The sequence below is a fragment of the Apostichopus japonicus genome, chromosome 3 (assembly GCF_037975245.1).
Source record: "Apostichopus japonicus isolate 1M-3 chromosome 3, ASM3797524v1, whole genome shotgun sequence".
NCBI classification, from domain to species: domain Eukaryota; kingdom Metazoa; phylum Echinodermata; class Holothuroidea; order Aspidochirotida; family Stichopodidae; genus Apostichopus; species Apostichopus japonicus.
This window is the reverse complement of record NC_092563.1, coordinates 27,099,669-27,114,959: the sequence shown is the minus strand read 5'-3', so window position 1 is coordinate 27,114,959 and position 15,291 is coordinate 27,099,669. Positions and strand designations below refer to the sequence as shown.

The window sequence follows — 15,291 nt, the reverse complement described above, 5'->3', positions numbered from 1 at the left end:
GGACGAAAATAGCAAATAAGAGAGGGACAAATGCTCTTATGGTGGCGGGAAAATAATAATTGTCGACGTTTGCACATGAGTAACTATCGGTTGAATATCCAGCACTGTTGTAGTATAGTCAAGTACATGTAGCCGAGTACCAAGTAATTACCGAGTATGCAAGGTTCCAAGTACTAAGTACCATAGTCCGAGTACTGCTTTTTAGGATCCGAGTACCAGTGTCTGAGTACTGCTTTTAGGATCCGAGTACAGAGAACCAGTGTCCAAGTACTGCATTTTAGGATCCGAGTGCCGAGAACCAGTGTCCGAGTACTGCATTTAAGGATCCGAGTACAGAGAACCAGTGTCCGAATACTACTTTAGGATCCGAGTATCGAGTACCAGTGTCCGAGTACTACATTTTAGGATCCGAGTATCGAGTACCAGTGTCCGAGTACTACATTTTAGGATCCGAGTACAGAGTACCAGTGTCTGAGTATTGCATTTTAGGATCGAGTACCGAGAACCAGTGTCCGAGTACTGCTTTTAGGATCCGAGTACCGAGTACCAATGTCCGAGTACTGCATTTTAGGATCCGAGTACCGAGTACCAGTGTCGGAGTACTGCATTTTAGGATCCGAGTACGGAGTAGATAATCATCCCAGAGCTTTTCGAGTAGTTTTGATTTGATGAAATACATACAAGAACCTGAAGTTTATAACTGTTGAATGATGGTACCGTCGTAATCAAGTGATATAACGGTTGATGATTGATGTGATGACTTTCCTCGTTATCTTGTTATCGTTTGCTTAATTCAGAATCATGACTCTTTCTGATATTGGAACCGTTTGACAAAGTGGCATTAAGCACTTTCTTAAGTGTACACTGAAGTGTTAGTCTAATACCGCATCACGCTATACGAATTGTTCCGTACGTTAGCAGCTATAACAACACTCAGACATTAAATGTACAAACTTCTCACCTTCACTTCACGCAAAGCCATCCATGGTTTTGCCCTCAACTATACTTCCAAACTTACCTAACAAATTCCAACTCACTCACTCAGATCTAACAGTGCTATTCTCCTTAGGCCACCAAATATGAAAACCAAGACGTACGTACAGTGAGCGTTCTTTTCAATTTGCGCCCCCCCCCCAAACTCTGGAACACTCGCCCCACCCACATTAGGAATGCCCCTACCATAGCCAACTTTAATAGCGTCTTAAAAACTCACTTATTCACGTGCTACCCTCATAGCACTTTGTAATGTTTTCGATTCTTTCGTGTATCTTTAAGTTTTTTTCTTCTACTATGTTGCATTTTTGTACTCATTTTGTTTCATGTAAGGCGCTTTGAGACCTTCGGTATAATGCGCTATTTGACTAATAATAATTATAATTATTATTCGTTATCTTCATACAACCTATCATATGCACTGTATACGCATTAAAACGCTAGCCTACATGTATTATTCTGCAGGATTACATGCGTATTAGTACATTACCATATAATCTACTTCTAGGAGTACTATTTGTACTACTAATCTAGTACAACGAGTAGACTACTTTAGCAACCAAGCACTTTTGACCGATTGCGAGAACCTAGGTTTGGCAAAAGGATACTCGAATATTACTTGAATGTCGAGTACTTTTCGAGTACCATATCTGTACTTTCTAGTTGGCGGCAATACTGATGACCTTCAAAACCATCAGTATACTTTTACTCCATCCCCCTTCCCCCGGCCACTTATATGCACCCCAATCCTCCTCGAAACAAAAATATGTCCAACTCCCAATAACATTGAAGTCTCTTGGTTAATGAAATGCTTAAAGAAGGTTGATAGATCAGTGACCAAATATACCTACATATATAGATACCTATATATAGATACCTATAAATATATATATATATATATATATATATATGTATATATATATATATATATATATATATATACTTATATATATATATATGTTTATATATATATATATATATATATATATATTTATATATACACATACTCACATGCAATCGAAACATTCAAATTTTGCAGGCCAAAGACGTGGAGAAAATACTGTAATAACACTACTTGTTATGTATATGTATATATATATATATATATATATATATATATATATATATATATAATATATATATATATATATATATATATATATATATATATATATATATATATATATATATATATATATATATATATATATATATATATATATAGCCAACAAAAATGTAAACATGTAAACGGAGCCGAAACTTTTCCATTATTCTTCTTTTTTTTTAAGAAATTTTATTAACAAGACCTGTAAATCTAGCTATGGTTATGATTGCAATTACTAAGTCATTTCAATACAAACATTTACCTTCTATATAACAGGACTGGAAGTTGATTTGAAGTAAGCTGTTGGTTTGCTTGTCCTATATCTGTATGGTATCTTCTATTTGATGGTACGTTATATAGTCTCTATCGCGATAACACCGACTAGTTGGCCCTATATCATAGGAATATATACAGTGTATCCATATGGTACTACATAGACATAGGTTCAATCGTACATATGGCATCACGCTTGGGTGATTTCTGTTAACCCGAAGTACAGTCAGTCGTCTTTCCTTGTACTTCTTGAATAATAAACTCATAACTCGAGTTCTATTGTAGAAAGGTTAACAGCGAGTAAACATCGTATAGTGGCACTTCTCACAAAGCTTTTGTTACGTCACGCTGGCTGTAAACACACCACTAAGTAAGCTAACATTTGGTTCCACAACCAATCCAATACCCCATTATCAATATGCAATAGCGGTATATATTTGACGAGGTTGGGAGAAATAGGGAAATTCCCATGATGTCACTTCTAAGCTGTAAGTCCATTCCAGTGCACAATGATTGCTCCGATTCGCATTCTGGGAAAACGTTGCTGCATTCTTTCTAACAGTCGCTATAAATATTTCCCAACTTCTTTTTCTCGTTCATTTGCGCTGGTCGAAGTGGCTGGAGTGGGGGAGGGCGAAACGGTTTGAAGACTCGCGCAAAAAGAAACGTCTAATGCCGGTAATCTGACCTAGTTTCGAATGAGGTGTAACAGAAGTGTTTAACACCACCATCGATCCCATAAAATACACACACAGCTTGCTACCGTCGGTAATTAGACACTGACTAGTGTACAGTCAGTACATACAGCTGCGGTCAATACCCACAGCACAGTATACAAACGATACAGCGATGGACATCTCAGGTCCAGCTAAAGATAACAAGGTATCACGTTTTATTACTGTCTGCATCATTGGTAGCGACACGAACAAAACGTCACTTGCGAGTAACAGAAAGTTAACTTTTTCAGATGGCCGCACGCGGTTTGGGGCGAGTCTTCAATGCCTTTAATGAAGAAGGAGAGGAGACTGGGATCGAAGGAGCACTCTTTCTCATCCTCTTGATGACTGGTTTGTCCAGTCCAAAGCTGAGATAGGAAAAGAAAAGTTTCTCTTTGAAAGGATGTTTTTTGCATCTCCTATCAAAGTGTGTTACCCATAACACTAACTCCCTAGTATTGCAGAGGCTTTCGTAAGTTGTTTAGTGATGTAACCAGGGAGCTGCTACTCTAACGCAGCTCCCTGATGTAACACAGTAGACCTAAATACATGTAAAGGAATGTTATACTTGGTGTTTACGTGTTTACAGTGATCTTGATATGGGTATTTTATGGGGGGTTTTCGTTGGTATGTCATCATAAAGTCTGTTTACCGAATTATGCCAGACATCATTGAATCATAAATTCTTCCATTGCCAACACGTACAGCACCATGTACTATTTCATGTTCTTGCCTAGTATAGTATAGTTCTATTTCGTTGCAAAATCAGTCCAGTAGCTCATCTTAGTGTCCACGTTAGCTATGAATAATTGAAACTTGATGATAATCTTACCTCGGTTAATATAGGCGTGTGAGGAGAGGGAGGGGCGCATGCATGGCCCCACCATCTATCTTCAGTCTGGGATCTTTTACATTCAGCCGGGAAAGCATGAGACCACTGTCAGGGGAGTACACCCCTTTTCAACAACATACATACACGCACGCAGCTGCATTTACATTCAGACCAAGGACTCCATTTTTCCGTCGTTCAAAATCCACGTACCCTTACCAGGTGCGTATCCAGGGGGGGCGTTGGGGCGCGCCCCCCGGGTAAGAAAAAGAGAAGAGAAAAAAAGAGAAGAAAAAAGGAAAAAAGAGGGGAAAAAAGTGGAGAAGGAGAGGAAGGAAGGGAAAAGAAAAAGAAGAAAGAGAGAAAAAGGAGAAAAAGAGGGAGTAAAAGCAAAACGCGAAGACACCGGGAAGAGAAAGAGGAACAGTGACATCATTACAGCGCTGAAGGGTAGCCAGTGACAGATCAATGATTTCGTAAAAGTGTGACTCACCTTACCCCTTACACCGACAACTCCATTTTTTGACGTTTCCATTTTCCTCTCTCACTAATGATCTATATATATATACTATATATGGTCTATCATAACGCGTGTGTAGAATTGTGCTATGAAACCAACTGTGGCTGGTCTCGAACTCGACGGTGTCGTCGGGGAACATGACGCATTTTGGGATGGGGGCGACCGTCCGCCCCCCCCCCCCCATTCAGCATTTTTTAAATGATATCGCTAAGTAATTTCAAAATAGAAAGTACTTAGAGGCAACTTACAAGGCCTGGGAAGTGTCATTTCCAGCGATCTGGGAGACATTTGCGGCCAAAATTTGCTTGTACGCTTCGCGCTAACAAATGGTCCTGGGTAGTGCCATTTCCAGCGATCTGGGAGGCATTTTCGGCCAAAATTTTCTTGTACGCTTCGCGCCAACCTATGGTGGCGCTACGCTTAGATAATTTGCCTACAGGCTTCGCCCCTCCCTTGGCAAATTCCTCGCTACGCGCCTGTTCGAATTTGTAACGCAAACAGCAGATATCACATCATATCAGTGAGCATGAAAATGGCGTTCCAGGATGAAAAGCCTCAAAACTGTCCGACTTGCCTGAAAGAATAACCAAAACTTTTCGCGCGCTTCGCGCGCGTTCAACGTGTTCATGTCAATATCATATAAGCAAGCATCGGTTATTACATCGCATGCCATCATGTACCGTACGGTCCGTTCAAATTGCGCAGTATACCGCGGGATACTAATGTAAACAACGACATGTCTCATGTAGATGTATAAAAAGCATGCAGGTCCAATTATGTCAAAACTCTCTTTTACATTAGTAATGGCGAATTAGGGCCTGCACCCCCGCCGCGCAGTGGTGGAGCGTCCATATGGTCAGGGGGGCGGATGCCCCCCTGACGGACTCAAATGGACTGCTGGGGCCTTTTTCAGCTCTTTACCACTTTTTAATTATTCTAGATTATTGACTTTTTTATTGCGCTCTCATCTACTTATTGACATTTGTCACATTTTGTTGGTGTAATTTGGCGATGACACCTTATTCTTCGTTTATCTGCAAATTAGCCAGGCCCGGAAAGGGTCATTTCCTGCGATCTAGGGAGTATCTTTACTCAAAAAATTTCTGTACGCTACGCGCCAACCAGTGGTGGCGCTCCGCTTAGGTAGTGTCGAAAGCGCCCCTTCAGACCATTCTCGCCACTCCTGACCAATACCCCTAGCTCTGCCACTGCCGCCGCGCCTCCTACGCCTATGTGTGTAGTGTTCGGTTTCGGAAATATCTGCTATTTTTTCATTTCCTTCAACCAAGTTTTATAATAGCCGTTATAACAGGTTTTAATATTTGTACACCAATAAATTAACTGTGTCTGAATTTTCGCAAATTTCTGACCAACATTCTACATCACACTTCCCTCTACTCGTGCAATTTTGACTGGTCTGTTAGGGGTTGAAGGAAGTTTTTTCTATATTGGTTGTCCATAGATGAAATTTTGTACAAGATTATGGGTATGTTTTGAAATGAGTTTATTCACGAGATATGTGAATTTTCAAATTCTGAACAAATATGGGGCTTAAAACCTTGAAAAGTGGGGCTGACGGGTATTGTGGGCCGCGACGTAGAATCACCTACAAAAGCAAAGACCCACAGGAGATGCGATCAGGTCGAACATGATGTGTGCCGGGTTGACAATCTTCAAAAAGCTTATGGATGGAAAAAAAACTATTAGGAAATACTTGGTTCTCAGGCAAAAAGTGTACATCTGGTTGGTCATTTCAAGCCCGAGAAGTGCCGTTTCCGGTGATCTGGGGGGTTTCAAATCAAGAAATTTTCTTGTACGCTGCGCGCCAACCGATGGTGGCGCTCCGCTTAGATAGTAATTCGCGCCCCCCGGGTTTGAAAATCCTGGATACGCGCCTGCTTACTTTGATAATACCCAATCAAATTCTTGCGAGGACGTGGTGATTCTTTAGAAATCACAACCAAAGATCTGAAATTCTTTTGTTCAGGTCCAGAATGCACCATTTCATGTCTATTTATAAAAACAAAAAAAATTCGGAGGGAGAATCCCCAGAACCTACTCTTGGCGAGGCATTGGATCTTAGCGGTTAACTGGCTGGCAACGACTCTGTGAACTGAGTCTTGAACTTTATTCTCATGCAATATACAGGCATGAAGCTTTTTTTTCAGCAGGCTACAGTACGTATCACGCACAGCTCTTACGCATCAGAGTCTATATCAAGCGTTTATTATAACGTAATTATTTTGTAAGGTTCACATACTTAACAAAAATAACACTAACGCATAACACAAAGATACAGTATAAATACAGTCCGACAAAAGTGGAAGACTTTAATATATTAACACCTACATGGGAGTCAGATTCAACGACACCAGGGTCACCAATCATTTAAAAAAAAAATCATTCGTCTCTGGTCCTTACATAGAAGTTCATCGTCTGTACCTAAATTACTCGGGTAATTTTAGAACTTTCTCCCTCCCTCTCATTTAAAATCCTGTGCACGCCACTGCCTGGTAAAAAAAACTGGGAGGTTGCATAACTTTACATCAGGTCGGTACTGTAAAGATTCACACTCGAGTCACAAGTTTAGTTTGACTTAATTTTGGCTAGAGCATATTAATCACAAAAGACACAATTTGACTCGAGTCAATTGTGTAATGATTGCGCGATTATCGAAGCGGTGGTCCCAGAGGCGTGGCTACGTGTGGGTTAGGGCCGAGGCCCCAAATATCTGTACCCCCTCCCATCCACCCCAAAAAGCGATAATTCAATTTTTAGAAAACAGGTCATGTCTCCCCTATAAAAGCATTGCCCCCTAAAACAGTTGTCTAGCTATACCCATGGGTGATCAGTTGACTGGGAGCGACCCTTTGATCTGACTCGAGTCGATCCGATTTGACTCATTTTCACTCGATTCGAAACGTTGAATTTAATATATAAGTTTCGTGCTCTGTGTCAACTGGGCTATACCTCAGACTTAATTTAGGTATGATCCAAGTGAAACCATTTCGGTCAAAAGTGTGATCTAAGGATATATTATTGTTATAGCCGGTATGGTAGTCTGGTTCCTGTCTGGTATATGTACACTGAGAATTCCACGACATTATATATGCCAGCTTGGAATTTCATCACAATGTATGCGACTATACAACATACACTAGCGGGGTTTCACCATTAAAATCGCAATAATAACATATTAGGATATCTTGTACATTACGGTAACTTGAAAGCAGTAGGCTGTTGTCGGAATTTCATGCATGAAGTCACATCTGAGTCTTAAGCATGATAACGTTAAGAATACATTCCGTACAGTACTAGCGCCGGTAGTGATGGGGGTATTACCTGCAGAATAACTATTTGAATTCAGCCAACTTCTACACCAACTTCATTCTGTATAATTATTTCTAATGTCATATGGTATTGTGGAATATCATCACTGCAGTATCACTAAACGTTAGTAACATGATGGTCTGCGCGAGAACGTGTGCATTGACGATACTATACTAGCCTAGTATTCGGTAGTTTGGTACGTACCTGGTAATGCTATGCATGGTAATGGGCTATATCTACAATTTGTAATTTGTTGCAACTAATGCGCTTTACGTACCGTACTAGACATTAGTGATGTCACGCACTAGATGTGACGTCATGCATGGGGTTCCAGGTTTACGTGGTGTACCGACTTTGTCAGTATCAATAAATTCTTTAGGAAACTGTTTCTTGTACTTTTTGGAAAATAATACATATTGCTAATAAAATATAATGGGATTCATGTAGACCCCGTGACTTTGCAACGAAAGTTAATTTTTAGATCACTTTTCCGACTGGATCAAATGAAAGTGTACACACTGAGAAAACTAGTCGTAGTATAAATTTATTCCGCTATGGGTTCTGCACTAAATCCCAGCGGAGGTGTGACACTAGTTTAGACCCCCCCCCTCCGGAGGAGGGATGAACAACCCTAACCCCCCCTACCGGAGGAGGGGGGAATCATCCCTGTCATACCGGAAACCTAAGCACATTATAATGCTTAACATAGGCTATATGCAATTCCATAAAAATAAACAAAAGAAGGCATTTATCTATTCCAGTTTTATAAATTCCTCACGTATGCGTAACATCCTTTCATTCCCCGAAGTAATAAAGAAGTAGGCATACAACGGAGCAGTTAAACACTGAATACTGCAGTAAGCAGGAATTATGACGTAGTTTCGATCAACCGTCCTCATTTATGGGAGGCGAACTGAGTGACATTTGCTGTAAAGAGGTAGAGGCCGAAAGTACGAGAGAAGAGCTACTAATTGAGTTATTTTAAAATACCCATATGTGTTTTTAACATTACACGTTTCCTGAGCATATAACTATTACCCCAAAAGGTGCCAGGGAAATACATTTCATTTATAATGAAATCGCTGATTCGAACGGTCCTGAACTTTCGGAAAGAGAAACGGCAAATGTTATGAGAGATATATTATGTATGGGTTAGGGAATACTGCGAATGTAAGCCCCCCCCCCCCGCCTCTCCTCCAGTGTTTTGTTACCAACGCCCTGTGTCGATTGATGCCCAAGTTTTCTATTACTATGAGACCGTATCATTTTGTTGAACCAGTCTCCTTCTCCACCATATCAATTTTAATTCTTTTATTCTCTTATAGAAAAGGAAGCTGTACCACCATTCCAGCGTGGCAAAATAATTCGAAAGTTGGTATCTCTGGTATGGTGCGAATAAAGAATGTATATTTGTGTGTGTGGGGGGGGGTGGGGGATGGGTGTATAACGTTTTGTAAGATAAAAGATAACCTCAACGCCTATATTATTCATCTTTCATTGAAGACGTTATTCAGCCTTCGGGTCTAAAAGGATCTTATTTTTAACATGCACTTAACTCCAATCATTTTCGTCGTCCCTTCCCCCCCCCCCTCCCCTCTTTGCACTGCATATACACCAACGCATAACATTCAAAATTTTAATTACTGCATTTAAATGAATACACGGAATGGCACCGTCTTACCTGTCTGAGCTGATCACACCTCGGGTACCCAAACGCGCCCTTCGCTCTAAGCCGTTCACTTTCGTTCCGCACAACACCAATAACAAGAAGCACTATGGCCCTACAGCATTCTCGGTCGCCGCACCTGATCTTTGGAACGAGCTGCCTCCCGGAATTCGTATGATCACGAACTTCACCTCCTTTAAGTCACACCTGAAAACGCATCTCTTTCAAGAGCACTACAAAGATGGTTTCTAGGATTTTTTAGATTTTATGTTGTCCTGTCGTGTTGGTTTTTAGGTTCTAACTTCAATTGGAATTTTCACTTTTTAGCATTCAAATTGTAGATTTTGTAGTCAATCTGTTTTATCGCTTTACGCTTCGCCAGTGCTTTTAATAGTTTTTCGATCTCATATTCCTGTTTATATCTGTTTTATATTGTTCTGTCGTGTTGGTTTTTAGGTTCTAACTTCAATTGGAATTATCACTTTTTAGCATTCAAATTGTAGATTTTGTAGTCAATCTGTTTTATCGCTTTACGCTTCACCAGTGCTTTTAATAGTTTTTCGATCTCATATTCCTGTTTATATCTGTTTTATATTGTTGTCGTGTTGGTTTTTAGGTTCTAACTTCAATTGGAATTATCACTTTTTAGCATTCAAATTGTAGATTTTGTAGTCAATCTGTTTTATCGCTTTTCGCTTCACCAGTACTTTCAATAATTTTTCGATCTCATATTCATGTATATATCTGTATATGGTATATGTATTTACTGTTTTATGTCATTGTATATTCAAGATTGTTTGTAAAGCGCACAGATGCATCGCGCGTAGTGCGCTATATAAGATTTTATTTACATTACATTACATTACAACCAAGATTATTAATTTATGTGAGGTGAACTGTAAGGCATAAGCCGATGAATGTAGGATACAATCACATGACCCCCGGTGAAATGGATCAAATCTTTGAGGGCAGGTCTTTCACCAGAATAATATTTGTATTCTGCAGTTGTATGGTGTCATTAAAACACCAGACAGCAAAACATACTTGGAAACATTTCTTAATTTTGATTTAATTCTTCATTTTTATACTAACCATTATATACTATATAAATCGTTTACAACATGTGATGTATTCTGAACTTATCTTATTGCAGAAGACAATGAGATTTTGAATTCAGCTTTCATAAGTTTGTCTTTAACGTTTTGTCTCGTATTGTTGTGAAGTGTACACATACCCAATTGAAGTGAGCAGCCACTAACAGCACATGCTAACAAATACACAGTTCTTATAAATAGAGGGCAGCAATGCTAAATATGAACTGAATTGCAACGATAACGTGATGTATGTCATACTACAAACAACATGACAAAGTAAAGACGAGAAGAGCCAAGGGTTGAGTTTGTACACAGTGCTTTCTTATCCTTTACAGTGTTAACAATTACTCAGTGGTAGAGTGATATTCTTACAATAGTCGTAATATCTTACCAAGTATAGGGTCTTAGAGAAATCACTTGTGTAGAAAGATGTGGGTTCTATACTATTAAAAACCTGGTGATAAGAAAAATGAAATGAAAAAAAAAAACAAAGGGAGAAAGAGGATGCTTTAAAAACCACAAGAGGAGAACAAATTAAAACTAAGAGGTAAAAAGGTCAGATGAGCAGAATTGACTTGAATGAGATCATTCAATCTTTCCTGCTGCAAGTTGTGACGTTTGAGGAAACTCACAGTTCAAATGAAATCATTTACAGCTTTTAGTTGCAACTAATAGCAAAGAAAGGAACCCAAGTTCCTTCTTTGATATTGTGTGTATCTTTCATAAAACAATGGCTGTTTAATGACTCAGTAATCATAACTATTAGTGGCAGGACCGATCATAAACTACACCACAGAACCATCGGCTACGTAAAAATATATAATATATGCGGAATTTAAAAAGTGAAAGGGAACAGTATCATCCCCTACCGTAATCCTCATATCCATCAACCAACATACTGATCAATGTAGAGTCTATTACAGACTAAAACAACTCAACAACCTCAAACTCACAGAGATACGTAAAGAACTTATTCTTGATGAACAAAATCGTAATACTTTGATATCCTGACGTCACAAACTGATCGATCACAACAGAAACAAGAGCTCATCATTTGAGGTATATTTGCTTGCCGAGGTTACACCTCGATCACAGTGAACGACTTAACTGAGAATGAGTGATTCACTTGTAATTAATCCCTATATACATCGTTCGTCGGTGTGAGGTTCTGCCTCATTAATATTTGGATGCGGAATTTGAGGAATTCTATTGATGGTGAGTAAAAGTTTCCAAAAGGTAGGACCATACAAACCTAAGCTATCAAAAATCCTGTTGCCATAGTAATGCTGCTTCATGCTTAACTTAGTTTAATGCCCAGAGCAAAATAAAATACATATTCAATGTATGACATGCTGCTATATAACCAACTGTATAGCATTTGCAGTAAGGTAACTACCATAAAGTACCCGGGATATGATATATGTAGCAGTAAAGTGCCATGATATATGTGGCAGAACAGTGCCACCACTGCCAAATATGTAACAGTACAGTGCCATCATTGCCATGATATATGTTGCAGCAGTGCCACCATTGCCAGCATTACAGTGCCACAATTGCCATGATATATGTAGCAATACAATGCCACCATTGCCATGATATGTGGCAGTACAGTGCCACCATAGTCATGATATATGTAGCAGTACAGTGCCATGATTGCCATGATATATGTAGCAGTGCAGTGCCATCATTGCTATGATATGTGGCAGTACAGTGCCACCACTGCCATGATATATGTAGCAGTACAGTGCCATCATTGCCATGATATGTGGCAGTACAGTGACACCATTGCCATGATATATGTAGCAGTACAGTGCCATCATTGCCATGATATGTGGCAGTACAGTGCACCACTGCCATATATGTAGCGGTACAATGCCATCATTGCTATGATATGTGGCAGTACAATGCCATCATTGCTATGATATGTGGCAGTACAGTGCCATCATTGCTATGATATGTGGCAGTACAGTGCCATCATTGCTATGATATGTGGCAGTACAGTGCCATCATTGCCATGATATATGTAGCAGAACAGTGCCACCAGTGCCATGATATATGTAGCAGTACAGTCCTATATATTGTTATGACAAAGAACCCAGTCCTCTGTCTGATATTGATACAATAACCAGAAACAACCCCATAACAGTTCAATCAATGGGCAGATATGCATCAAGGGGGACAATGATGGGTGTGAGGGCTGGATACAGGGAGGTAAGGACAGGAGCAGGAAGAGCAAAGATGATGGAGTACAAAGTTAACAATGGGCAGGTGACAACTGTCATGATGACAATGTACAGAAAACACACAAAATGGCCGACCTTCATTCAATTTCATGTACAATATGACATCTGTAAGAATTGGTACAGCTCCTGAGTTTACTACCAAGAGAAATCTTAATCCTGGGATTAGAAGTAGCCTGAGAACCTTTAATTTAATATCAGTTGTATCATGATTTAATTCCTAATCTGACTAAGACCACTGCCCCTTGAGCACACAACAACAGATAATACCTCTTTATATAACAACTAGGATTTCTTCGTCTAATAAATACCTATATTAATCTAAATACTGAAAGAATTCCACTTTAGGAATATTCAAACCTCATCTTTGCAGTAATCCACCTTAAACTATCTTCAAACATCCTTCATAAAGAAATCCATCATCAGGAAGATGAGAATTATTCAAATTGTCTACTGCTATTTTTATTTTTTCTCTCTTTCATTACATTCTAAACAAAGCAAGAAATTCACAAAACGATTTCATAAACCCTTACTTGTTAGGAAGAGAGAGAATAAAAATTTTGAGAATCACCAGAGACAGGTTACAATTTCCAATGTTCACTTCTAAATGTTCAAAAACTATGTTTAAAAAAAAAAAAAAAAAACCCTCCACGAGGTAATTTTGATTTTAAGCAACAGTTTAAAATTACAGAAAAAGTACAAACCAAATTACAGATTGAAAACAAAATTAGCAATTTCTATTAACGCAACTAATAAATTCTTTCAGCTACGACACAACTCCACAGAGCATCTATCTCATCATCTGTTGGTTTACCTACAGTTTAAAAATTGAATTCTTTATATACAAAATTTCATTGGCATTTTCATATCCCACAAAGATAGAAAGAAAAATTAAATAAACATCCACAGTCCTTGAGGAGAAAAATTCAATGGGATTATTGTTATTCTTATTTAAGTCTGAACTTTTGATTCATTCAAATCCACAATGAAAACTGTTAATATTCAATATTACCTTCATGTAGTAGTACTATTCAATTTCCACCCATTTCCATATTTTTTTGTTGCAATCTGTCCTTTTATTTCACTTTTCAACTTCCACAGGAAGAAAAAAGAGCAAAAATAAAACAGAAAAAAGAACAGAAGTAGAAGACGGAGAAAAAGAAAAGAAAGAAAGAAAGAAGGAGGCTTGCCCAGAAAAAAACTTCTTCTCAGAGCAAGCCATATAAGTTCTTAGATGCAATTGTCAGAATAAAGTTATGTTTGAATAGACTCAAAAGTTAAATTCCCTAAAAAATACTTGAATTCACACACATCACTTCAAGATGTTTATTTTACTTTGTTACAACATGGTGCAGCTGATTCTTTCTTCCTCATCCACCACAAACTGCTTTCTAAAATAGACCAAAGTTAAGAAAATATGAGCACTGCTTATTTGATGAGAGTGATAGTGAGGGTACCCTATTATCATGATTCCATAATTTGTAATGTTTATCTGTAGGCAGGAATCTAACGGATAATCAACAGACTGTAAGGATGCAATGATCCCAGATATCAGACCGTACAAATGCCTCAATCGACTAACTATGTGAGGGAAATAAAGAATGCTTCCAAGGAAGGTTCATAGCATGCACTAAATAAACAGCAGCTATGATGTGATAGGGAGGTACAATGCTATCAATCAATCACCTCAAGCAACTCAACATTCAAGGAAACTCAAAGGACAAAAGGGTCATTCTAGACACACCAAAATACAAGCAATGCTTGAAGTATAGAATGCTTCCAGACAGCAATTTCTACACAAACCTTACAGACATTGCAATGGAAGGGTAGAACGCTTCTAGACAGCAATTCTACACACACAGACATTGCCATGGAAGTATAGAATGCTTACAGGTGGTAATTCTACACACACAGATATTGCCATGGAAGTATAAAATGCTTCCAGACAGCAATTCTACACACACATACATTGCCATGGAAATATAGAATGCTTCCAGGTGGTAATTTTAATCACACAGACATTGCCATGGAAGTATAGAATGCTTCCAGACAGCAATTCTACACACACAGACATTGCCATTGAAGTATTGAATGCTTCCAGGTAGTAATTCTACACACACCGACATTGCCATGGAAGTATAGAATGCTTCCAGGTAGTAATTCTACACACACAGATATTGCCATGGAAGTATAAAATGCTTCCAGACAGCAATTCTACACACACATACATTGCCATGGAAATATAGAATGCTTCCAGGTGGTAATTTTAATCACACAGACATTGCCATGGAAGTATAGAATGCTTCCAGACAGCAATTCTACACACACAGACATTGCCATTGAAGTATTGAATGCTTCCAGGTAGTAATTCTACACACACAGACATTGCCATGGAAGTATAGAATGCTTCCAGACAGCAATTCTACACACACAGACATTGCCATTGAAGTATTGAATGCTTCCAGGTAGTAATTCTACACACACAGACATTGCCATGGAAGTATAGAATGCTTTCAGACAGCAAT

The 15,291-nt window shown here is 38.8% G+C and overlaps 2 long non-coding RNA genes across 2 annotated transcripts in view; one reads left to right on the top strand and one right to left on the bottom strand.

The window, feature by feature from the left end:
- The window catches only part of LOC139965689 (uncharacterized), a 9,736-nt gene extending 6,981 nt beyond the window's left edge, over window positions 1–2,755 (bottom strand). The window contains exon 1 of the long non-coding RNA XR_011792360.1: window positions 2,361–2,755. This is a non-coding gene — a long non-coding RNA (uncharacterized lncRNA). The remainder of the gene's footprint in view (window positions 1–2,360) is intronic.
- Window positions 2,756–10,619: 7,864 nt separating this feature from the next.
- LOC139965687 (uncharacterized) lies at window positions 10,620–15,276 on the top strand. The gene is made up of 3 exons (XR_011792359.1): window positions 10,620–14,659; window positions 14,816–14,919; window positions 15,076–15,276. It is a non-coding gene; the product is annotated as an uncharacterized lncRNA (long non-coding RNA).
- The last annotated feature ends 15 nt before the right edge of the window (window positions 15,277–15,291 follow it).